Source organism: Eschrichtius robustus, chromosome X (genome assembly GCF_028021215.1).
Source record: "Eschrichtius robustus isolate mEscRob2 chromosome X, mEscRob2.pri, whole genome shotgun sequence".
Classification (NCBI taxonomy): Eukaryota; Metazoa; Chordata; class Mammalia; order Artiodactyla; family Eschrichtiidae; genus Eschrichtius; species Eschrichtius robustus.
This window is the reverse complement of record NC_090845.1, coordinates 76437426-76463577: the sequence shown is the minus strand read 5'-3', so window position 1 is coordinate 76463577 and position 26152 is coordinate 76437426. Positions and strand designations below refer to the sequence as shown.

Sequence of the window (26152 nt, the reverse complement as noted above, 5' to 3'; positions counted from 1 at the left end):
GGATGACATCAGAAACTGCTGATTATATCATTTCTTTACTATTGCCTTATTTCTTTACTAACCCCAGGTTTACAGGAGATCATAAGTGTAGTGCCAGAAAGTAAGATTTATGTGAATTCTATAAGACTAAAAGTTTGCTTGTGCCTCTTATAGAATTAAAGTCTGCCAAAAATTAGTCTGAAAAAGCAGTTACACAGAAAATTCCTTGGTCAACCATGTGGAAAATATAATTACATTTTGAATCTTATTCTAATTCCACCCTTCAAATCCACGCTTGGTGGTTGAATTATCATAGAGCTTTTCTAATACTTTATATAAAATTTCATGCTGTTAGATTTTAATAATGATATACTTGTACACATTATATTAAAAGCTAATAATATCATTCAGCATAATTCAACTTTCAAGGAAAATTAAAAGGTTACCAAGGTAAAGATAAGATTATCCCTGAATTTCTCTCTATATGCTAATCTCTGTAGCTCTCATTGTAAATAAAAGTCTCAGTGCTAAAAAAGTTTGTTTTTAATACATAGTACCTTACTAAAACATTGCCAGTTTAGTATTTTGGAGAGCAATAAATTTGAAACACTTTATGTTTCATCTCTAAAATCCACCCTCAGAACCTGGGGGAAGAGGAAAAGTGGACACGATGTGTGAGAATTGAGGTAGTGTATATATGTCAAATTCTCACATCTTTTGGCATTCACTACTGTCTTCTACTATAACTTACTGTTTCTGGCTTTCACATAAACTAGAAGTACATGAAGAAGAGGTGGCCACAGGAAAATAGTACATTACTAGAATTTATAAAAGCCTACCTCTATTCATAAATGTTAGAGTCAATATGAGATGTTTGGCAAGCACATTGCCATCTTGTTTCAATGTCATCAGGCATTACAGTTGGATAATTTTTCCTTATTACTATCCTAAGCCTCTCACAAGTAACCATTTTACTTCCTAGTATGCCATCAGAAGAAAGAGATAAAAACTCAACTACTCTGCTACTTTTCTTTTTTTTTTTTTTTTTTTTTTTTTTACTTTTTGTATGTTTTTTTATTTGCTCCAGGTGGGGTCTGAACTGTCACTTGCCTGCACTCTGGATTTTTTCTGACCCCACCACAAGGAGCCCTCAAATTGGCTAATGTGAGAAATTGGGAATGAAGACCCCTCATCCTGCCATTTTGCCGAGGGAGTCTCCTTTTCAAAAAAAAGCAAAAGGTTATCTCATGAGCCTGGATGGATCCCACTCTCAGCTTTCCACGGTCCCGACCACTGAATTTCACCCCCTTTTTTGGCAGGGAGAAACGGGAGAATGCTGTTCCCAAATTCTCCTCCTTCACCTTGTTAAACACCAAGGGGAAATAAAGAAACCCCACCACGGTAACGGTTCACCTCCAAGCTGTCTCCCTTTCTCCATCCTTGGTTAAAACCCTTTGCACATAAGGCAACGTGGAAGCTGATGTTTTTACTCATCTCACTGTTGTAAAGCACCATTATGAAGTCGGGTTGTACAGTAGTTAACAGTTTTTTTTTTTTCAGTCAGGGTGGTCTTTATTGCCTTTCCCTTGGGCTAAGCCAACACAAAGTCCTTCTGGAGACTCAAGCCCCACAGCAGGAGATGCTGGGAGATGCTGAGTTACTGCTGTCCCACCCCCTTCCTCCTCAGGAGCCCCAAGCCCCACTCCTTCCTGCGCTCAGGCTGAGAAGAAAGCCAAGGTGATTGCAGTAATGAATGCTGTCGAAGAAAACCAGGGGTCCACAGAGTCTCAGAAGGTGGAGGAGGCCAGTCCTCCTGCTGTGCAGCAGCCCACCGACCCCGCATCCCCCACTGTGGCCACCACGCCTGAGCCCGTGGGGGCTGACGCTGGGGACAAGAACACCACCAAAGCAGCTGATGATCAACCGGAGTACGGGGACGGCCGGGGCTTTGGCATTGGGGAGCTGGTGTGGGGGAAATTGCGGGGCTTCTCCTGGTGGCCAGGCCGCATTGTGTCTTGGTGGATGATGGGCCAGAGCCTAGCAGCAGAAGGCACCCTTTGGGTCATGTGGTTCAGAGATGGCAAGTTCTCAGTGGTGTGTGTGGAGAAGCTGATGCCGCTGAGCTCCTTCTGCAGCGCCTTCCACCAGGCGACCTACAACAATTAGCCCATGTACCGCAAGGCCATCTACGAAGTACTGCAGGTGGCCAGCAGCCGAGCGGGGAAGCTGTTCCCAATGTGCCACGACAACGACGAGAGCGACACTGCCAAGGCCGTGGAGGTGCAGAACAAACAGATGATCGAGTGGGCCCTGGGAGGGTTCCAGCCCTCTGGCCCCAAGGGACTGGAGCCCCCAGAAGAGGAGAAGAACCCCTACAAAGAAGTTTACACAGACATGGGGGCTGAACCCGAGGCAGCTGCCTATGCACTGCCTCCACCAGCCAAAAAGCCCTGAAAGAGCACAACTGAAAAGCCCAAGGTCAAGGAGATAATTGATGAATGCACAAGAGAGCGGCTGGTGTACGAGGTGCGGCAGAAATGCCGGAACATCGAGGACATTTGCATCTCTTGTGGAAGCCTCAACGTCACCCTGGAACACCCTCTTTTCATCAGAGGAATGTGCCAAAACTGCAAGAACTGCTTCCTGGAGTGTGCGTACCAGTATGATGATGACGGCTATCAGTCCTACTGCACCATCTGCTGCAGGGGACACGAGGTGCTCATGTGCAGGAACAACAATTGCTGCAGGTGCTTTTGCGTTGAGTGTGTGGATCTCTTGGTGGGGTTGGGAGCTGCGCAAGCAGCCATTAAGGAAGACCCCTGGAACTGCTACATGTGTGGGCACAAGGGCACCTATGGGCTGCTGTGGTGGCGAGAAGACTGGCCCTCTCGGCTTCAGATGTTCTTCGCCAATAACCATGACCAGGAATTCGACCCTCTGAAGGTTTACCCACCTGTCCCAGCTGAGAAGAGGAAGCCCATCCGGGTGCTGTCCCTGTTTGATGGAATCGCTACAGGGCTTCTGGTGCTGAAGGACTTGGGCATTCAGGTGGATCGCTGCATCGCTTCTGAGGTGTGTGAGGACTCCATCACGGTGGGCATGGTGCAGCACCAAGGGAAGATCATGTACATCAGGGACGTCCACAGCGTCACACAGAAGCATATCCAGGAGTGGGGCCTGTTCGATCTGGTGATTGGGGGCAGTCCCTGCAATGATCTCTCCATCATCAACCCTGCCCACAAGGGACTCTACGAGGGCACTGGCCGGCTCTTCTTTGAGTTCTACCGCCTCCTGCATGATGCACAGCCCAAGGAGGGAGATGATCGCCCCTTCTTCTGGCTCTTTGAGAAAGTGGTGGTCATGGGCGTTAGTGACAAGAGGGACATCTCGCGATTTCTCGAGTCCAACCCTGTGATGATTGATGCCAAAGAAGTGTCAGCTGCACACAGGGCTCGCTACTTCTGGGGGAACCTTCCTGGTATGAACAGGTCGTTGGCATCCACTGTGAATGATAAGCTGTAGCTGCAGGAGTGTCTGGAGCACGGCAGAATAGCCAAGTTCAGCAAAGTGAGGACCATTACTACTAGGTCGACCTCCATAAAGCAGGGCAAAGACCAGCATTTCCCCGTCTTCATGAATGAGAAAGAGGACATCTTATGGTGCACTGAAATGGAAAGGGTGTTTGGCTTCCCTGTCCACTATACCAACGTCTCCAACATGAGCCGCTTGGCAAGGCAGAGACTGCTGGGCCGGTCGTGGAGCGTGCCCGTCATCCGCCACCTCTTCGCTCCGCTGAAGGAATATTTTGCTTGTGTGTAAAGGACGTGAGGGCAAACCGAGGTAGTGACACAAGGTTAAACAAACAAACAAAAAACACAAAACACAACAAAATACCAAGAACGTGAGGATGGAGAGAAGTATCAGCACCCAGAAGAGGAAAAGGAATTTAAAACAAAATAAAACCCCACAGGGCAGAAATACCGGAAGGCTTTGCCTTGTAAAAAGGGTTGGACATCATCTCCTGAGTTTTCAATGTTAATCTTCAGTCCTATTTAAAAACAAAACCAAGCTCCCTCCCCACCCTCCCACCCCCGTTTTTTCGGTCAAACCTTTTGTTTTCTACTCTTTTCAGAGGGGTTTTCTCTTTGTTTGGGTTTTTGTTTCTTGCTGTGACTGAAACAAGAGTGTTTATTGCAGCAAAAAAAAAAAAAAAATCAGTAACAAAAAATAGTAACATACCTTGCAGAGGAAAGATGGGAGAGAAGGAAAGAAGGAAATTCTATAGAAATCTATATATTGGGGTTTATTTTGTTTTTTTTGTTGTTGTTTTTTTTTTTTCTTACTATATATCTTTTTTGTTGTTGTTGTCTCTAGCCTGATCAGATAGGAGCACAAACAGAGGACAGAAAATAGACACTCAGGCGGCAGAGTTCCCTCCCAGCCACTGAGCTGTCTTGCCAGCACCATTCCTGGTCATGCAAAACACAACCCAACTAGCAGCAGAGAGACGAGAACACCACACAAGACCCTTTTATACAGTATTCAGGTGCCTACCACACAGGAAACCTTGAAGAAAATCAGTTTCTAGAAGCTGCTGTTACCTCTTGTTTACAGTTTATATATATATGATAGATATGAGATATATACTCTGCTACTTTTAAAATAATTAAAGATTATATTACCTTTCAGCTCTTCTTTGCATCAACTGATATAAATTCTTATAATCTTCTTCTTGTAGGTTGTTTCTTAATTTCAGACTCACATTTGCTCTTTTCTTGATATATTTAAAGTCTCAGCATTTTAATAGCATGGATATATTCTGAATATTTTAGGATTTAACTGTCTTGTTAAGAAAAATTTATATTTCTCTTTTAAAAACTCATTTAGTCGTGAACTCTATTTAAATTTTCTAAAGGTTTAGATAGAAACATAAATGTTAATTTTAAGTGAAGACATTGAATGGTCATTTCTATGATTTATTATATAATCTCTTAACATTTATAACCATTGTAAATTTTACTATTTCTTTTCCTTTCAGTGAAAATAATCTGACATTTGGCTAACTCACCCACTGCATTGAATTATTAACACTTTAAATGTAGAGATTATTTCAATCATTTAAAGTGCTTGAAATTCAAGCACTAAACAATTTTTTAAAAAATATTAATTCGCCTTCATTGTTTTCAATGAAAATTTTTATACATTTTAGAGTTAAAGTTTGTCATTTTTTAACCTGTATATACTGTGACTATGTTTCTTAGATGGAAAATAAAATTAACTTTATATCAGTTCTGAACTAGGTCATATATATGTTATCAAAATATCAAATGCTAGCATGTAAGAGGTATGTATTTAGAAGGTCCTCAATATGAATTATTGTTACTTAGCATTTAGATGGAATGTTTTATTTCCAAAATGCTTATGTAAACACTGGCTTCATCATGCAAGTAAACAGCAAAACAGATACCAGCTATTTGCTACCAACTTAGTGATCTTTAACTATATTTTTTAGTGATAAGGCACTGGTAAGAAAGTGATTACATTCTATTTCATATTGCATCCTTCTTCGGTAAATTAGTGCCTCACCTATATTTACATTTGCAAAGTATATTTTGAGGATACACTGCTGATCTCACTTACTATGGTTACTTTTCTCAGTGCCAGGCAGAAAGATACATGAGTGACATCTAACTTCTCAAGGATGACACTGCAGGGAAAACACTTTTTATGATCTCACTTTTCAGAAATCCAAATCAAAAACCTAGATGCATACTAAAGCATTGAGATGATCTACAATCACACTCAACATTCCCTGGTTTCCACCGGATTAGTTCCATGGTGATTTTAAGCAATAGGGAAAAGAGTGATTCTAGCTAGAACAGTGATTGAAACAACAGTTGGAATGTTGAAAGAGACAGTCTTCCTTGCAATTCTTGTTATCTTGCTGAATTACAAAGAAAGGTAGGCTCCAACTGCTTTCTTCCCAAACCATTTCTCAGGATTAAGTTTACAATGAACAATCTTGAGTGATAAACTTGACAATGCTTGTACACTGTTTGACATAAAAGAAGTGGATTACCCAAGCTCTATATTCCCAACTGTTATGCAAATTCCCTGTTTGTATCCTTCTGGACCATATAGCATTTCCCCTAGGAAATTTAGAGACAAGAGAACCTTATGCAAAAATGTCGATGCTCATGATGCCTGCTGTGCCATAAGCAGTAAATTCTTCTCTCTCTGTCCCAGGAGTCATATGTGTTCTGCCAGCAACAATGAATCAGTTATAGGCTAACTGAGCAACTTGTAAATAAAGTAAAATCAAATCCCAGGCCTAACAGAGAGCATATCAGAATCAGTTGTTGGGGATCTATAAAATTACATATTACTTTATACTATCCACTTCTAGAATGACCTTCCTTATGACCATGAGAATCGCTGCCGATAGATGGTTATTCACTACTTACGATTGGTGACGGCTATATCACTATGTGCTGAGCATCAAAAAAGTTGAGAACCACTAGCCAGCAAGTTAACCTTTGTCCTCTTAACATTTCTTTCATTGGTAAACTTTGCTCCTCCTTCCCATCCTTTTAACTATGGAACCCAGGTTTTTCATAGATAAGTGTATTAGACCTGAATGGACTTTGGCATTTTAAAATTGGAAATAAAAATTCCTTAACCAAAAGTCACAATAAAAAATAACAAATTGATCTTGAATTGAGGTGCTGTGTGCAGTGCTTCTTCACGTGGTCCCCAAGGTAAGGTGTCAGTGCAGTGGTTTCGCACTAGGAACGCTGGTCTGTAGGGCCAGGGACAAGTCTTCTATATGTGGCAAACTATGAGCAAGTGAAACTAGACTCTTTTATCTCCAATTTGTATGCAGTCATATGACCTCCTTACAGCTCCAAGAATAAATCTGGCTGTGCCATGCGGCTTGAGGGACCTTGGTTTGCCAACCAGGGGTCAAATCTGACCCCTGTGTTGGAGCACTGAGACCTGGCCACTGGGTCACCAGAGAATTCCCAACCCTAGGGAATATTAATTGGTGTGAGCTCTCCCAGAGGTCACTATCTTAGCATCAAGACCTGGCTCCACACAACACAGTGCAAGCTCCAGTGCTGGAACACCTCAGGCCAAACAACCAGCAAGACAGGAACACAGACCCACCCATAAGGAAACAGGCTGCCTAAAGTCATATTAAGCTCATAGGTACCCCAAACACACCCCATGACATGGTCTTGCCCCCAGAGGAACAAGACACACCTCCACACATCAGAACGCAGGCACCAATCCCTCCTACCAGGAAGCCTGCACAAACTCCTGGACCAACCGCACCCACGAGGGGGCAGACACCAGAAGTAAGAGGAACTATGACCCTGCAGCCTATGGAAAAGAGACCACAAACACAGTAATTTAGAAAAAAATGAGATGACAGAGAAATATGTTGCAGAAAAAGAGCAAGGTAAAAACCTACAAAACCAACTAAATGAAGAGGAGACAGGCAATCTACCTGAAAAAGAATTCAGTGTAATGATAGTAAAGATGATCCAAGATCTCAGAAAAATAATGGATGTATGGATCAAGAAGGTACAAGAAATGTTTATCAAAGACCAAGAAGAAATAAAGAACAAAAAAATAGTGATGAACAATAAAATAACTGAAATGAAAAATACACTAGAAAGAATCAATAGCAGAATAACTAAGGCAGAAGAAAGGATGAGTAAGCTGGAAGATAGAATGGTGGAAATAATTGATGTGAAACAGAATAAAGAAAAAAGACTGAAAACAAATCAGGACAGCCTCAGAGACCACTGGGACTACATAAAACACAGGAACATTTGAATTATAGGGGTCACAGAAGAAGAAGAGAAAAATAAAATGTCTGAGAAAATATTTGAAGAGATTATAGTTGAAAACTTCCCTAACATAAGAAAGCAAATAGTCACCAAAGTCCAGGAAGCACAGAGAGACCCATACAGAATAAACCCTTAGGAAGAACATGCAGAGACACATATTAAGCAAATTAACGAAAATTAAATACAAAGAAAAAATATTAAAAGCAGCAAGGGAAAAGCAACAAATAACCAACAAGGGAATCCCCAGAAGGTTACAGTTGATTTTTCAACAGAAACTCTGCAGGCCAGAAGGGAGTGGCATGATAAATTTAAATTGATGAAATGGAAAAACGACAACCAAGATTATTCTACCCAGGAAGGGTCTCATTCAGATTTGACAAAGAAATCAACACCTTTACAGACAAGCAAAAGCTAAGTGAATTCAGCACCACCAAACCAGCTTTACAACAAATACTAAAGGAAGTTCTCTAGGTAGGAAACACAAGAGAAGAAAATGACCTACAAAAACAATCCCAAAACAATTAAGAAAATGGCAATAAGAATATACATATTGATAATTACCTTAAATATAAATGGATTAAGTGCTCCAGAAAAAAAGACACAAACTGGCTGAATGGACAAAAGACAAGACAGTATATATGCTGTCTACAAGAGACCCACTTCAGACCTAGGGACACATACAGACTGAAAGTGAGGGGATGTAAGAAGATATTCTATGCAAATGGAAGTCAAAAGAAAGCTGAAGTAACAATACCTGTATCAGAGAAAACAGATTTAAAAATAAAGACTGTTAAAAGAGACAAGGAAGGACAATATATAATGATCAAGGGATCAATCCAAGAAGAGGATATAACAGTTGTATATATCAATATTTATGCACCCAACATAGAAACAGCTCAATACATAAGGCAAGTGCAAACAGCCATAAAAGGGGAAATCGAAAGTAACACAATAATAGTGGGGAACGTTAAACCCCACTTACACCAATGGACAGATGGTCCAGACAGAAAATTAATAAGGAAAAACATGCCTTAAATGACACATTAGACCAGAAAGACTTAATTGATACTTATAGGACATTCGATATGAAAGCAGCAGAATACACTTTTTTCTCAAGTGCACACAGAACATTCTCCAGGATAGAGCATATCTTGGGTCACAAATCAAGCATTGGTAAATTTAAAAATATTTGACACCATATCAAGCATCTTTTCTAACCACAACACTATGAGATTAGAAATCAATTAGAGAGAAAAAAAAACCTGTAAAAATCACACAACATGGAAGCTAAACAACATGTTACTAAATAATCAATGGATCACTAAAGAAATCAAAGAGGAAATCAAAAAATACCTACAGAAAAAAAGACAATGAAAACATGATTACCCAAAACCTATTAGATGCAGCCAAAGCAGTTCTAAGAGGGAACTTTATATCAATACAATCTTACCTCAAGAAAAAGAAAAATCTCAAATAAACAACCTAACCTTACACCTAAAGCAACTAGAGAAAGAAGAACAAACAAAACCCAAAGTTGGTAGAAGGAAAGAAATCATAATGATCAGAGCAGAAATAAATAAAATAGAAACAAAGAAAACAATAAACAAGATCAATGAAATAAAAGCTGGTTCTTTGAGAATATAAACAAACTTGATAACCCTTTAGCCAGACTCATCAAGAAAAAAAGGGAGAGGAATAAATAAATAAAATTAGAAATGGACACCATAGGAATACAAAGCATCATAGAGATTACTACAAGCAATTATATGCCAATAAAATGGACAACCTAGAAGAAATGGACAAATTCGTAGAAAGATACAACCTTAAAAGACTGAAACAGGAAGAAATAGAAAATATGAATAGACCAATCCCAAGTAAGGAAATTGAAACTGTGATTTAAAAGCTTCTAGCAAACAAAAGTCAAGGACCAGAGGGCTTCACAGGCTAATTTGTACATTTAGAGGAGAGTTAACAACTATACTTCTGAATCACTTCCAAAAATGTGCAAAGGAAGGAAAACTCCCAAGCTCATTCTATGAGGCCAAAATCACCCTGATACACAAACAAGACAAAGACATCAGACACAAAAAAGAAAATTACTGGCCAAAAACACTGGTGAACATAGATGCAAAAATCCTCAAAATACTAGCAAACCAAATCCAACAACACATTTAAAGGATCATACACCATGATCAAGAGCAATTTATCCCACGGATGCAAGGGTTTTCAAATATCCACAAATAAATCAGTGTGATACACCACATCAACAAATTGAAGAAGAAAAACGATATGATCATCTCAATAGACACAGAAAAAATTTTGACAAAATTCAACACACATTTATGATAAAAACTCTCCAGAAAATAGGCATAGAGGGAATCTACTTCAACCTAACAAAAGCCATATACGACAAATCCACAGCAAATATCATTCTGAATTGTGAAAAACTGAAAGAATTTCCTCTACAATCAGGAGGAAGACAAGGATATCCACTAGTGACACTATTATTCAACACAGTTTTGTAAGTCCTAGCTATGGTAATCAGAGAAGAAAAAGAAATAAAAGGAATCCAAATTTGAAAAGAAGTAAAACTGTCACTGTTAGCAACTGACATGATACTATACATAGAAACCCCTAAGTGTGCTGCCAGAGTACTACTAGAGCTCATCAATGAATGTGGTAAAGTTGCAAGATACAAAATTAATACACAGAAATCTCTTGCATTCCTATACACTAACAATACAAGATAAGAAACAGAAATCAAGGAAATAATCCCATTTACCATTGCCTCAAAAAGAGTAAAATACCTAGGAATAAACCTACCTAAGGAGGCAAAAGACATATACTCAGAGAACTATAAGATACTGTTGAAAGAAATAAAAGATGACACTAACAGATGGAGACACACACAATGTTCTTGGACTGGAAGAATAAATATTAGGAAAATGACTATATACCAAAAGCAATCTACAGATTCACTGCAATTCCTATCAAATTACCAATGGCTTTTTTCACAGAACTAGGACAAAAAATTTTACAATTTGTATGGAAACACAAAAGACCATGAATAGCCAAAACAATCTTTTTTTAAAAATCTTTATTGGAGTATAATTGCTGTAAAATGTTGTGTTAGTTTCTGCTGTATAACAAAGTGAATCAGCTATTGTATACATATATCACCATATCCCCTCCCTCTTTCACCTCCCTCCCACCCTCCCTATCCCACCCCTCTAGGTGGTCACAAAGCACCGAGGTGATCTCCCTGTGCTATGCAACTGCTTCCCACTAGCTATCTATTTTACATTTGGTAGTGTATATATAGCCATGTTAATCTCTCACTTCATCTCAGCTTACTCTTGGCCCTCCACATGTCCTCAAGTCCATTCTCTACATCTGCATCTTTATTCCTGTCCTTCCCCTAGGTTCATCAGAACCTTTTTTTTTTTTTAGATTCCATGTATATGTGTTAGCATACAGTATTTGTTTTAATCTTTCTGACTTACTTCACTCTGTATGACAGACTCTAGGTCCATCCACCTCACAACAAATAACTCAGTTTCTTTACTTTTTATGGCTGAGAAATATTCCTTTTTATGGAATAAGTAATATTCCACATCTTCTTTATCCATTCATCTGTCAATGCTACCATGTCTGGGCTATTGTAAATAGTGCTGCAATGAACACTGTGGTACATGTATCCTTTTGAATTATGGATTTCTCAGGGTTTATGCCCAGTAGTGGGATTGCTGGGTCATATGGTAGTTCTATTTTTAGCATTTTAAGAAACCTCCCTACTGTTCTCCATAGTGGCTGTATCAATTTACATTCCAACCAACAGTACAAGAGGGTTCCCTTTTCTCCACACCCTCTCCAGCACTTATTGTTTGTAGATTTTTTTGGTGATGGCCATTCTGACCCATGTGAGGTGATGCCTCATTGTGGTTTTGATAGGCATTTCTCTAATAACTAGTGACGTTGAGCATCTTTTCATGTGTTTGTTGGCAATTCGTATGACTTCTTTGAAAAAATGTCTAGTCTTCCACCCATTTTTGGATTGGATTGTTTGTTTACTTGATATTGAGCTGCATGAGCTGTTTGTATCTTTTGGAGATTAATCCTTTGTCAGTTGCTTCCTTTGCAAATATTTTCTCCCATTCTGAGGGTTGTCTTTTCATCTTGTTTATGGTTTCCATTGCTGTGCAAAATCTCTTAAGTTTCATTAGGTCCCATTTATTTATTTCTGGTTTTATTTCCATTTCTCTAGGAGGTGGTTCAAAAGAGACCTTGCTGTGATTTATGTCACAAAGTGTTCTGACTATGTTTTCCTCTAAGAATATTATATGTCTGGCCTTACATTTAGGTCCTTAATATATTTTGAGTATATTTTTGTGTATGGTGTTAGGAAGTGTCCCAATTTCATTCTTTTACATGTAGCTGTTCAGTTTTCCCAGCACCACTTATTGAAGAGGCTGTCTTTTCTCCATTGTATATTCTTGCCTCCTTTATGAAAGATAAGGTGACCATATGTACGTTGGTTTACCTCTCGGCATTCTATCCCTTTCTATTGATTTATATTTCTGTTTTTTGCCAGTACGATACTGTCTTGATTATTGTAGCTTTGTAGTATAGTCTGAGGTCAGGGAGCCTGATCCTTCCAGCTCCGCTTTTCTTTCTCAATATTGCTTTGGCTATTGAGGGTCTTTTATGTTTCCAAACAAATTGGGAGACTTTGTTCTAGTTTTGTGGAAAATGTCATTGGTAATTTGATAGGGTTTGCATTAAATCTATAGATTGCTTTAGGTAGTAGAGTCATTTTCACAATGTTGATTCTTCCAATCCAAGAACATGGTATATCTCCCCATCTGTTTGTATCATCTTTAATTTCTTTCATCTGTGTCTTATAGTTTTCTGCATACAGGTCTTTTGTCTTCTTAGTTAGGTTTATTCCTAGGTATTTTATTCCTTTTTTTTGCAATGGTAAATGGGAGTGCTTCCTTAATTTCCCTTTCAGATTTTTCATCATTAGTGTATAGGAATGCAAGAGATTTCTGTGCATTAATTTTGTATCCTGCTACTTTACCAATTTCATTGATTAGCTCTCGAAATTTTCTGGTAGCATCTTTGGGATTCTCTATGTATTGTATCATGTCATCTGCAAAAAGTGAAAGTTTTTCTTCTTTTCTGATATGGATTCCTATAATTTGTTTTTCTTCTCTGATTGCCATGGATAAAGCTTCCAAAATTATTTTGAATAATATTGGTAAGAGTGGGCACCCTTGTGTTTTTCCTGATCTTAGAAGAAAGGGTTCAATTTTGTACCATTGAGAGCGATGTTGGCTGTGGGTTTGCCATATATGGCCTTTATTATTTTGGGGTAGGTTCCCTCTATGCTACTTTCGGGAGAGTTTTTAACATAAAGGTGTGTTGAATGTTGTTGAAAGCTTTTTCTGTATCTATTGAGATTATCATATGGTTTTTATCCTTCAGTTTGTTAATATGGTCTATCACATTGATTGATTGTTGTACATTGAAGAATCCTTTCATTCCTGGGATAAACCTCACTTGATCATGGTGTATGATCCTTTTAATGTGTTGTTGGATTCTGTTTGCTAGTATTTTCTTGAGGATTTTTGCGTCTATGTTCATCAGTGATATTGGCCTGTAGTTTTTTGTGTGTGTGTGACACCTTTGTCTGTTTTTGGCATCAGGGTGATGGTGACCTCAGAGAATCAGTTTGGGAGTTTTCCCCCCTCTGCTATATTTTGGAAGAGTTTGAGAAAGATGATAGGTGTTTCTCTAACTGTTTGATAGAATTCACCTCTGAAGCCATCTCATCCTGGGATTTTGTTTGTTGTAAGATTTTTAATCACAGTTTCATTTTCATTACTGTGATTTGTCCATATTTTCTATTTCTTCCTGGTTCAGTCTTGTAAGACTGTAATTTTCTAATATTTGTCCATTTCTTCCATGTTGTCCATTTTATTGGCATATAGTAGCTTGCAGTAGACTCTCATGATCATTTGTATATCTGCAGTGTCAGTTGTTACTTCTCCTTTTTCATTTCTAATTCTTATGATTTGAGCCTGCTCCCTTCTTTTCTTGATGAGTCTGGCTAATGATTTATCAATTTTGTTTATCTTCTCAAAGAACCAGCTTTTAGTTTTACTCATCTTTGCTATTGTTTCCTTCATTTATTTTTCATTTATTTCTGATCTGGTCCTTATGATTTCTTTCCTTCTGCTAATTTTTTTTTTGGTTGTTGTTGTTCTTCTTCTTTCTCTAATTGCTTTAGGTGTAATGTTAGGTTGGTATTTTGAGAATTTTCTTGAGCTAGGAATTTATTCCTATAAACTTCCCTCTTAGAACTGCTTTTTCTATGTCCCATAGTTTTTGGGTTGTCGTGTTTTCATTGTCATTTGTTTCTAGGTATGTTTTGATTTCCTCTTTGATTCCTTCAGTGATCTCTTGGTTATTTAGTAGTGTATTGTTTAGCCTCCATATGTCTGTAATTTTTACAGTGTTTTTTTTCCTCTAATTGGTATCTAGTCTCAAAGCATTGTGGTTGGAAAAGATACTTAATAAGATTTCACTTTTCTTAAGTTTTCTGAGGTTTGATTAGTGATATAAGATATGATTTATCTTGGATAATATTCTGTGTGCACCTGAGAAGAAAGTGTATTCTGTTGTTTTTGGTTGGAATGTCCTCTATATATCAATTAAGTCCATCTGCTCCAATGTGTCTTTTAAAGCTTGTGTTTCCTTATTTATATTCATTTTGGATGATCTGTCCATTGGTGAAATTGGGGTGTTAAAGTCCCCTACTACTTTTGTATTTTTGTCAGTTTCCCCTTCTATGTCTCTTAGCATTTGCTTATATATTGAGGTGCTCCTGTGTTGGGTGAATAAATATTTACAGTTGTTATATATTCTTCTTGGATTGGTCCCTTGATCATTATGTAGTGTCCTTCTTTATCTCTTGTAATAGTCTTTATTTTAAAGTCGATTTTGTCTGATATGAGAATTGCTACTCTAGCTTTCTTTTGATTTCCATTTGCAAGGAATAATTTTTTCCATCCCCTCATTTTCAGTCTGTAGCTGTCCCTTGGTCTGAAGTAGGTCTCTTGTAGACAGCATACATAAGGGTCTTGTTTTTGTATCCATTCAGCCAGTCTGTGTCTTTTGGTTGGAATATTTAATCCATTTACATTTAAGGTAATTATCAGTATGCATATTCCTATTACCATTTTCTTAGTTGTTTCGGGTGTGTTTTTATAGGTCTTTCCCTTGTCTTGTGTTTCCCACCTAGAGAAGTTCCTTTAGCATTTGTTGTAAAGCTGGTTTAGTGGTGCTGAATTCTCTTAACTTTTGCTTGTCTGTAAAAGTTTTAATTTCTCCGTAGAATCTGAATGAGATCTTTGCTGGGTAGAGTAATCTTGGTTGTAGCTTTTTCCCTTTCATCAGTTTATGTCCTGCCACTCCCTTCTGGCTTGTAGAGTTTCTGCTGAAAGATCACCTGTTAACCTTATGGGGATTCCCTTGTATGTTAATTGTTGTTTTTCTGTTGCTGCTTTTAATATTTTTTCTTTGTATTTAATTTTTGGTAGCTTGATTAATATGTGTCTTGGCGTGTTTCTCCTTGGGTTTATCCTGTATGGGACTCTCTGTGCTTCCTGAACTTGATTGACTATTTCCTCTCCCATGTTAGGGAAGTGTTTGACTATAATCTCTTCAAATATTTTTTCAGACACTTCCTTTTTCTCTTCTTCTTCTGAGAGCCGTATAATTCAAATGTTTGTTTGTTTAATGCTTTCCCAGAAGTCTCTGAGACTGTCCTCAATTCTTTTCATATTTTTTTTCTTTATTCTGCTCTGTGGCAGTTATTTCCACTATTTTATCTTCCAGGTCACTTATCCGTTCTTCTGCCTCAGTTATTCTGCTATTGATTCCTTCTAGAGTATTTTTAATTTCATTTATTGTGTTGTTCATCATTGTTTGTTTGATCTTTATTTCTTCTAGGTCCTTGCTAGACTTTTGTTATATTTTCTCCATTCGATTTCTGAGACTTTGGATCATCTTTACTATCATTACTCTGAATTCTTTTTCAGGTAGACTGCCAATTTCCTCTTCATTTGCTTGGTCTGTTGGGTTTTTACCTTGCTCCTTCATCTGCTGCATATTTCTCTGTCTTCCCATTTTGTTTAACTTACAGTGTGGGGTCTCCTTTTCACAGGTTGCATGTTTGTAGTTCTTGTTATTTTTGGTGTCTGCCCCAGTGGGTGAGGTTGATTCAGTGGCTTGTTAGGCTTCCTGGTGTTGGGGCCTAGTGCTGTGTTCTGTTGGGTGGAGCTGGATCTTGTCCTTCTGGTGGGCAGGGCCTCATCTTTTGGTGTGTTTTCAGGTGTCTGTGAACTTAGTATGACTTTATGCAGCCTCTCTGCTAATGGGTGTGGTTGTGTTCCTGTCTTGCTCTTTGTTTTGCATGGGGAGTCTAGCACTGGAGCTTGCTGGCCTTTGGGTGAAGTTGCGTCTTAGTGTTGAGGCAGAAATGTCTCAGAGAGCTCTTGCCATTTAATATTACATGGAGCCAGGAAGCCTCTGATGGTCCAATGTCCTGGATTCGGCTTTCCACCTCAGAGGCTCAGGCCCGACACCAGGCCAGAACAACAGGATCCTGCCAGCTACACAGCTCAGAAGAAAAGATAGAACCGCAAGACACATGGTAAAATCATAACTATACAGACAAAATCACACAAAGAAACATACACACACAGTCAGAAAAAGAGGAGAAAGAGTAAAAAAAAAAGGAAGAGAGCAACCAAACCAGTAAACAAATCCACCAATGATAACAACCACTAAAATCTAAACTAAGATAAACAAAACCAAAAACAAGTTGGATGCAGAAAGCAAACCCGAAGTCTACAGTTGCTCCCAAAGTCCACCACCTCAATTTTGGGAACATTTGTTTTTTATTCAGGCATTGCACAGCTGCAGAGTTTATCAAGTTGATTGCAAGAATTTAATCTGCTGCTCCTGAGGCTGCATGGTGAAATTTCCCTTTCTCTTCTTGTTCACACAGCTCCTGTGGTTCAACTTTGGTTTTTACCTCACCTCTGCATGTAGGTCACCCTGAGGCATTTGTTACCCACCCAGACAGGAGGTGGTTAAAGCAGCGGCTGATTAGGGCTCTCTTGCTCACTCAAGCTGGGGAAAGGGAGGGGTATGGTAGTCATAACTGGAATGCAGGGCGAGCCTGTGGTGGCAGAAGCCAGCTTGATGTTGCAACAGCCCGAGGTGCACCATGTGTTCTCCTGAGGAAGTTGTCCCTGGATCACAGGACCCTGGCAGTGGCATGCTGCATAGGCTACAGGGGGGGTGTGGGTAGTGACCTCCGCTTGCACACAGGATTCTTGGTGGCAGTGGTCGCAGCGTTAGCAGTCCATGACCACTTCTGGGGTCTGAGAGGATATCTGCAGCTCACCCCCATCTCTGGAGTTCACTTAGGCAGTGCTCTGCCATCTGTGGGCACATGGAGCAGGAAGCTCCTCTCCTCACACACCCTGAAACAATGGTCTCTTGCCTCTCTGGCAGGTCCAGACTTTCTCCTGGACTCTCTCCCAGCTAGCTGTGGCACACTAGCCCCCTTCAGGCTGTCTTCACGTAGCCAACCCCAGTTCTCTCCCTGAGGTCTGACTTTGGAAGTCCAAGCCTCAGCTCCCAGTCCCTACCCACCCTGGTTGGTGAGCAGACAAGCATTTCAGCCTGGTGAGTGCTGGTCAGCACTGATCCTCTGTGCGGGAATCTCTCTGCTTTGACCTCTGCACCACTGTTGCTGTTCTCTCCTCTGTGGCTTCGAAGCTTACCTTCCCCCATCCCTACCAGTGAAGGAGCGTCCTAGTGTGTGGAAGATTTTCCTACTTCACAGCTCCCTCCCAGAGGGGCAGGTCCTTTCCCTATTCTTTTGTCTCTGCTTTTTCTTTTTTTCTTTTCTTTTCTTTTCTACCCACGTACATGGGGATTTTCTTACCTTTTGGGAAGTCTGAGGTCTTATGCCATCATTCAGTAGGTGTTCTGTAGGAGTTGTTCCATATGTAGATGTATTTTTGATGTGTTTGTGGGGAGGAAGGTGATCTCCACGTCTTACTCCTCCACCATCTTGAAGGTCTTTCTCAGCCAAAACAATCTTGATAAAGAAAAAGGTAGCTGGAGGAATCAGGCTCCCTGACATCAGACCACACTACAAAGTTACAGTCATCAAAACAGTGTTGTACTGGCATAAAAACAGAAATATAGATCAATGGGACAGGATAGAAATTCAAGGGATAAATCCATGCACTTATGGTCATCTAATCTATGACAAAAGGAAGCAAGAATATACAATGGAGAAAGACAGTCTCTTCAATAAGTGGTGCTGGGAAAACTGGACAGCCACATGTAAAAGAATGAATTTAAAACACACCTTAACACCATACACAAAAATATACTCAAAATGGATTAAAAGCCTAAATGTAAGGCCAGACACTGCAAACTCTTAGAAGAAAACATAGGCAGAACAGTCTTTGACATAAATCACAGCAAGATCTTTTTTTATCCATCTCCTAGTGTAATAAAAATAAAAACAAAAATAAAGAAATGGGACCTAATTAAACTTAAAAGCTCTTGCACAGCAAGGAAACCATGAACAAAACAAAAAGACAACCCTTCAGAATGGGAGAGAACATATTCAAATAGTGCAATCAACAAAGGATTAATCTCCAAAATATACAAACAACACATGCAGCTCCATATCAAAAAAACACAAATAACCCAATCAAAAAATTGGTGAAAGATCTAAAAAGACATTTCTCCAAGGAAGACATACAGGTAGCCATAAAGCACATGAAAATATGTTCAACATCACTAGTTATCAGAGAAACGCAAATCAAATCTACAATGATGGGCTTCCCTGGTGGCGCAGTGGTTGAGAATCTGCCTGCCAATGCAGGGGACACGGGTTCGAGCCCTGGTCTGGGAAGATCCCACGTGCCGCGGAGCAGCTGGGCCCGTGAGCCACAATTACTGAGCCTGCGCGTCTGGAGCCTGTGCTCCGCAACGAGAGGCCGCGATAGTGAGAGGCCCGCGCACGGCGATGAGGAGTGGCCCCCGCTTGCCACAACTAGAGAAAGCCCTCGCACAGAAACGAAGACCCAACACAGCCATAAATAAATAAATAAATACTTTAAAAAAAAAAAAAAAAAAAAAAAAAAAAAAAAAAAAATCTACAATGAGGTATCACTTCACTCTGGTCAGAATGGCCATCATAAAAAAATCTACAAACAGTAAATGCTGGAGAAGGTGTGATGTAAAGGGAAGCCCCCTACACTGTTGGTGGGAATGTAAACTGGTGCAGCCACTATGGAGAACAGTAGGAAGGTTCCTTCAGAAGCTAAAAATGGAGCTACCATATGATCCAGAAATCCCACTCCTGGGCATATATCCGGAGAAAACCATAATTCAAAAAGATACATGCACCCCCAATGTTCTTTGCAGCACTATTTACAGTAGCCAGGACGTGGATGCAATATAAATGTTCATCAACAGAGGAATAGATAAAGAAGATCTACATATATGCAATGGAATATTACTCAGCCATAATAAAGAACAAAATAATGCCATTTGCAGCAACATGGTTGGAAGGAGAGATTGTCATACAGAGTGAAGTAAGTCAGACAGAGAAAGACACATATATGATATCACTTATATGTGGAATCTAAAACAGGCTACAAATGAGCTTATCTACAAAACAGTAATAGAGTTACAATTATAAAATATAAACTCATAGTTATGAGGAGGTAAGCAGCAGAAGGGATAAATTGGAAGATTGGTATTGACACATGCACATTACTATATATAAAATAGATAACTAATAAGGACCTAGAGTATAGCACATGGAACTCTACTCAATACTCTGTAATGGCTTATACTGAAAAAGAATGTAAAAAAGAGAGGATATATATATATATATATATATATATATATATATGATTCACTTTGCTGTAGAGCAGAAGCTAACACATTGTAAATCAACTATACCCCAATAAAATTTAAATAAAACAAAACAGAATAACAAATTGACTGTGATACGAATATAGACTAATGAAAGAAGCTGAAAATAAGGGGACAAAAAATATCTGCTGGCGGTTCAAAAACGATTCATGAAATAGGTGAAGAATTTATTAGGATCCTGAAAGATGTGTAAAATTTTTGTGAACACAAAAATAAGTGAGTAAATATTTTTGGTGAAGAAATTGTTTTGAGTAATGTTGTAGTAATTGAAATCTGTGTGACATGTTTGTGTTGGCAAGTAGATTCATTTCATTAGAACTTCCCTTCATGGGGAAATTGAAGGAAAAAGTAGGAAATATTGGTTGGGGAAAGATCTCAAAAAGTAAATGATATCTTGCACAATAAATCCTATCAATAGATTGAGACTGTCTGGAGAGGTTATATTTAGTCCTGAATGGTAAAAAGTGCTGCAGTCAGTTATTAGAAGTTTGTGGTGGGTTCTGGAGTGTGACAACAGGGGCACAAATGGCATGCATTTGCAAACACTAAGGTAGATTATGGAATAGTACCTCCTCTTGTTGTCCTTTCTTTGAGCACTGATAATTGTCTCATTATTTTTCATAATAGCTTTCCAAGGTAGGTATTATGATACTCATTTTATAGTGGAGGTAACTGATACTTAGTAAGACTGTGTTACTTGCCCCAAATTACAGAGATTTCAAGAGAAGAGCTGTAATTTGAATATAGATATGTCTGTTACTTGCATGCTTGAACGTTATTCTGAAAGTTATAGGGGGCTCACAAAGACTTTTGAGCAAGGCACTAATGCATATAATGTAGCATTTAGGTAATAGTAAGCTGGAGATAGTATGCTAGGCTAATTGGAGCGACTATGAGGCTGGGTCTAGGATTATAGTTAGGAGATTCTTGCAGTATATCAAGTGTTTCACAATAACAATGTTTTATTTAGTGTAGGGGTAGTGTACAAAATTGAATGTACACTGTGATTTCATGTGTAAAATGTATGTACACAAGAATAGGCTGTAAGAGAACATGGAAAACATTTGAAATGAAATGAGAGGATTTTGCAGGAGGTTTTCATTCCTTCCTTTGCAAAAAGTTGTTTAAATATGATATAATGTTTTTTTAAAATATTGTTAACTGCCTAGGGCTTGGAAGTTTAGTTGAGTGAGTCAGTTGTAGTAGGTCGGTGCCAAATAAGCTTGTGCCATATTAGTCTCCACTGATAGATATAAAGTATTGGCATTAAAGAATGACTGATGAAGCCAGAAATCTTAAACTTGGAGAGATATAGTCTTTGAAGGGGTAGTAGGAGTCATGAGAGTTGAATTCAAGTATTTGATGGTTCGTATGTGGATAACAGAATACATTTAATTTCCTTCCATTTTAGAGGAAATCACTAAGACTGAAGAGAATAGCTACTACAAGCAGATGTGGGCTTATTATAAGGGAGCATTTTATAAAATATAGTTATTTTGTACAACATATACAAAAATTGACTCAAAGTGGATTATAGACGTACATGTAAACATTAAAATTATAAAACTATTAGAAGAAAACATAGGAATAAATCTTCATGGCTTTGGAACAGACAATATTGTCTTAGATATAACACCAAAAAAAGAAGCAACAAAAAGAAAAAACGGATAAATTGGACTTCACCAAAATTAAAAACTTTTGTGCTGCAAATAATACCATCCAAAGTGTAAACAGACAAGACGAAGAACAGGACAATATATTTCCAAATCATGTTTTATAAGGGGTTTGTATCACAATATATAAAGAACTCTTAAAACATGAATATAAGCTTTACATCTTTACCCATGATAGAAATACAAATCAAAAGCACAGTGAGATACCACAATGACTAGAATGTGTAAAATAAAAGACAGACAATAAGGAAGGATGTTGAGAGACTGGACCCCTCATACAATACTGTTGGGATTGTAAGGGGTACAACTACTTTGGAAAACAGTATGGCTGTTCCTCAAAAAGTTAAACATATAAAGTTACCAGATGAACCAGCAATTCCACTCTTAGGTATATGCCCAAAAGAATTGAAAACATGTGCACTCACAAAACTTATACATGAATATTTATAGGATTACAGTTGTCCCCCCTTATCTGTGGTTTCACTTTCTGCAGTTTCAGTTACCTGCAATCAGCTGTGATTAAAAAAAATATGTAATGGAAAATTCCATAAGTAAACAATTCATAGAAGGAGGAGATCAAGATTGCAGAGTAAGAGGGCATGGAGCTCACCTTCCCACATGAACACATCAAATATACATCTACATGTGGAATAAATTCTCACTTATAACTAACTGGAAACTGGCAGAAGGACTCTTGTACAACCAAGGCTATAAGAATGATATACTCTTCATCATGTAGAAAGGGAAGGAGAGTGATCTGGTTGGGATCTGTGCACCTGGGAGGGAACTGAGAGGGAAAGGAGATTGAACACTCACAGGTGGACACTCACCCTGGGGAGTGAGTGGTTCGAGCCACAGATGGGATGCCCATATCCTGAGGTCCTACATGGGGGAGACAAGCCCCCTTAACTGGTTGGAGGACAACTGGGACAGAAGGAACAGCTATGGGAAGCCTGCACTCCACGCATGAGGAGCACATGGCAGTGGCTAGCCCCTGAAGCAGGGCAAATAGTGGTCTTCTCTAAGGGCTGCTGGGTTCCCTGCAACCTTCTCACTGAGTGCCTGAGCCTGAACTGAGTGAACACTTTGGCCTCACTCACTCCACACCACACTGTGGCACTGGATCTGGGGCACCCATGACTGTGAAAAAGACTCAAAAGTAGGATGCAGAGGTGACCAAGTCCTGCAATGGGGCCTGTTTGGAGTGGTAGCAGCTATTGTTGGTGCTTACTCAAGGGGTGCCTCAGAAGCTGCCCAGATCTCTGATGGTGGTTGTTCCACCACAGCTCACATCACAATACATGCCAGGAGTCCATATGAACCCCTACAAGTCTTGTGGAACAATTCCACAACAGGGCAGGGGTGGCAGAGGCTAAGGGCAGTGATACGCAGTTAGGGACAAAGGAGACTTGCACCTGAGGCTGTGCCTGAGTGGAGATACTGGTACTTACATAGGCAGCACATTAGACCTTTGTCTGTGCACAAGCACCAGTTACCTCAGCACTTCCCTCCTCAGGGGCAAGGGTCACAGTGAGAGAGAAGGAAAAACACGCACTTAAAGGAAGCAGAGCCAAGTTGATCCTGACCCTCTGGGCTGCTGCTCCAGCAACATAGGATCAGACCTTGCCCCTGATAGGGCAGTGACAGCCCCTGAGCAGAGGGGAATTCCCACCTCACACCCAGAGTCAACTCTAGCCCCTCGATCTCCAGCCCCACTCCCACACCAAGGTGAGGGCTGCCAGGACACTTTGAAAGATGTGACATGCAGCCATGTCATATCTAGCTCTCTCACCATTGGACACACACAATCTGTATAGGGATGCTCACTCATAAGAGCACCCCTTCAAGACCACAACAGGTCTCAACTTAATTCATAGATGCAAAGAAAATTAAGCAAAATGAAAAGACAAAGTAACTACTCTCAGTTGAAATAACAAGACAAAATCCCTGAAAAAAATAAATAATGAAGCAGAAATAAACAATTTACCAGATAAATAATTTGAAACTTTGGTAATAAAAATGTTAGCTCAATTAGGGAAAAGAATTGATGTAAACAGTAAACATTTTAACAAGAAACTAAGAAGTATAAGAAAGACCTAATCAGAAATAAAGAATTCAATAGCTGAAATAAAAAACACACTAGAAGGGATGGATAGCAGACTAAGTAATACAGAAGACTGCATAAATGATCTGGAAGGTAGTATAATGGAAATCACCCAATCAGAACAACAGAAAGAAAAACAAATTTTAAAAATTGAAAGAAATTTAAGAGATATATGGGATAACATTAAGTGTACCAACATTCCCATTATAGGGTCCCAGACGGAGAAGAGAAATAGAAGGGGATCAAAAATGTATTTGAGGAAGTTATGGCTGAAAATTTCCCAAACCTGAAGAAAGAAACAAATATCCAGGTATAGGAAGCACTGATAGTCCCAAACAAAATGAACCAAAACAGATCCACATCAAGATATGTCACAATTAAAATGGCAAAAGTTAAAGAGAATTCTAAACGCAGCAAGAGAAAAATAAAGAGTCATATACAAGAGAGTCCCATAAGGCTATCAGCTGATTTCTCTGCAGAAACTTTGCAGGCCAGAAGGGAGTCACATGATATGTTCAAAGTGCTGAAAGGGAAAATTCAGAAACCTAGTATACTCTGCCCAGCAAAATTATCATTTAGAATAGAAGGAGAAGTAAAGAAATTCTCAGACAAGCAAAGCCTGAGAGTTCAGCAATACTAAAACTACCCTAAAAAATTGTTGAAGTGTCTTCTCTAAATGGAAATGAAGTAAGAATCTATAGTAATGGGAAAATCCCACTAGAAAAGACAAATATACAGTAAGAACTGAGGATCAAGCACTTATATAGGCCAATATATAGATTATAAGACAAAAAATTGTAAAAGCAACGATAACTGCAAGAAACAGTTAAGGGATGAGCATGAAGATATAAAGTATGAACTCAAAAAACAAAATGTGAGAGAGGGGAATAAAAATCGTAGGACTTTTAGAATGGGTTTTAAAAATATGGCAAATGTACATACTTATTGGTAATTATTTTAAATATCATGAGCAAAATGCTCCATTCAAAAGACAAAGGTGACAGATTGGATTAACAAAGAAGGCCCTTTAATAAGCTGCATACAAGAGACTCACTTCAGAGCTAAAGACACACAGACTGAAAGTGAGGGGCTGGAAAAAGATATTTCATGCCAAAGGAAATGACAAGAAAGCTGAGGTAGCAATACTCATATCGCACAAAACAGACTTCAAAAAAAAAGGCTATAGCAAAAGACAAAGAATAGCAGTGTATAGTGATAAAGGAATCAATACAAGAAGAGGACATTATACTCATTAACATATATACAACCAATACAATAGCACCTATATATATAAAGCAAATAGTAACAGGGCATAACAGAAAAGTTGACAATAATACAATAATTGTAGGGGGCTTTAACACACACATCAATGGACAGATAAAGCGAGAGAAAATAAACAAGGCAACAGTGGTCTTAAATTACACAATAGACCAGTTGGACATGATAGGTATCTACAGGACATTCCATCCAAAAACAGCAGAATAAACGTTCTTTTCAAGTGCACATGGAACACTCTCAGGATCGATCATATGCTAGACCACAAAACAAGCCTCAAAAAGTTTAAGAGCATGGAAATTTCATTAAGCATTTTTTTCTGACCATAACTTTATGAAACTAAAAATCCATTACATAAAGACAAATGAAAAAAAAAACAAGCATGTGCATACTAAACAACATACAACTAAACAACCAATGGGTCAAGAAAGAAATAAAAGAAGAAAGTAGAAAATACCTTGAGACAAATGAAAATGGAAACACAACACTCCAAGATCTATGGGATGCAGCAAAAGCAGTATGAGAGGGACATTTGCAGCATTTACAGTCCTTCCTCAAGAAACAAGAAAAATCTCAAAAAAATACCTAGCCTACCAGCTAAAAGAATTAGAAATAAAACAACTGTTAAAGCCCAAAGTCAGCAGAAGAATGGAAAGAATAAAGATCAGAGAAAATAAGATAGAGATGAAAAAAAGAATAGAAAAGATCAATGAAACCAAGAGCTGTTCTTTTGTTTGTTTGTTTTTAACTCTACTTCTTTATTTTTAATTTTTTAATTTTTAAATTTTTATTTTATATTGGAGTATAGTTGATTATCAATGATGTGTTAGTTACAGGGGTACAGCAAAGTGATTCAGTTACATCCATACAAGTATCCATTATTTTTCAAATTCTTTTCCCATTTAGGTTATAACAGAATATTGAGGTGAGTTCCCTCTGCTATACAGTAGATCCTTGTTGGTTATCTATTTTAAATATAGTAGTGTGTACATGTCAATCCCAAACTCCCAATCTATCTTCTCCTCCAACCCTTTCCCCGTGGTAGCCATAAGTACATTCTCTAAGTCTGTGAGTGCTTCTGTTTTGTAAATAAGTTCATTTGTGTCATTCTTTTTAGATTCTGCATATAAGTAATATCATATGATATTTGTATTTCTCTGTCTGACTTACTTCACTTAGTATGATAATCTCCAGGTCCATCCATGTTGCTGCAAATGGCATTA

At 38.7% G+C, this 26152-nt stretch overlaps 1 pseudogene; it reads left to right on the top strand.

The window, feature by feature from the left end:
* The first annotated feature begins 1713 nt into the window (after positions 1-1713).
* Positions 1714-3798, top strand: LOC137756739 (DNA (cytosine-5)-methyltransferase 3A pseudogene; annotated as a pseudogene).
* Positions 3799-26152: the final 22354 nt, after the last annotated feature.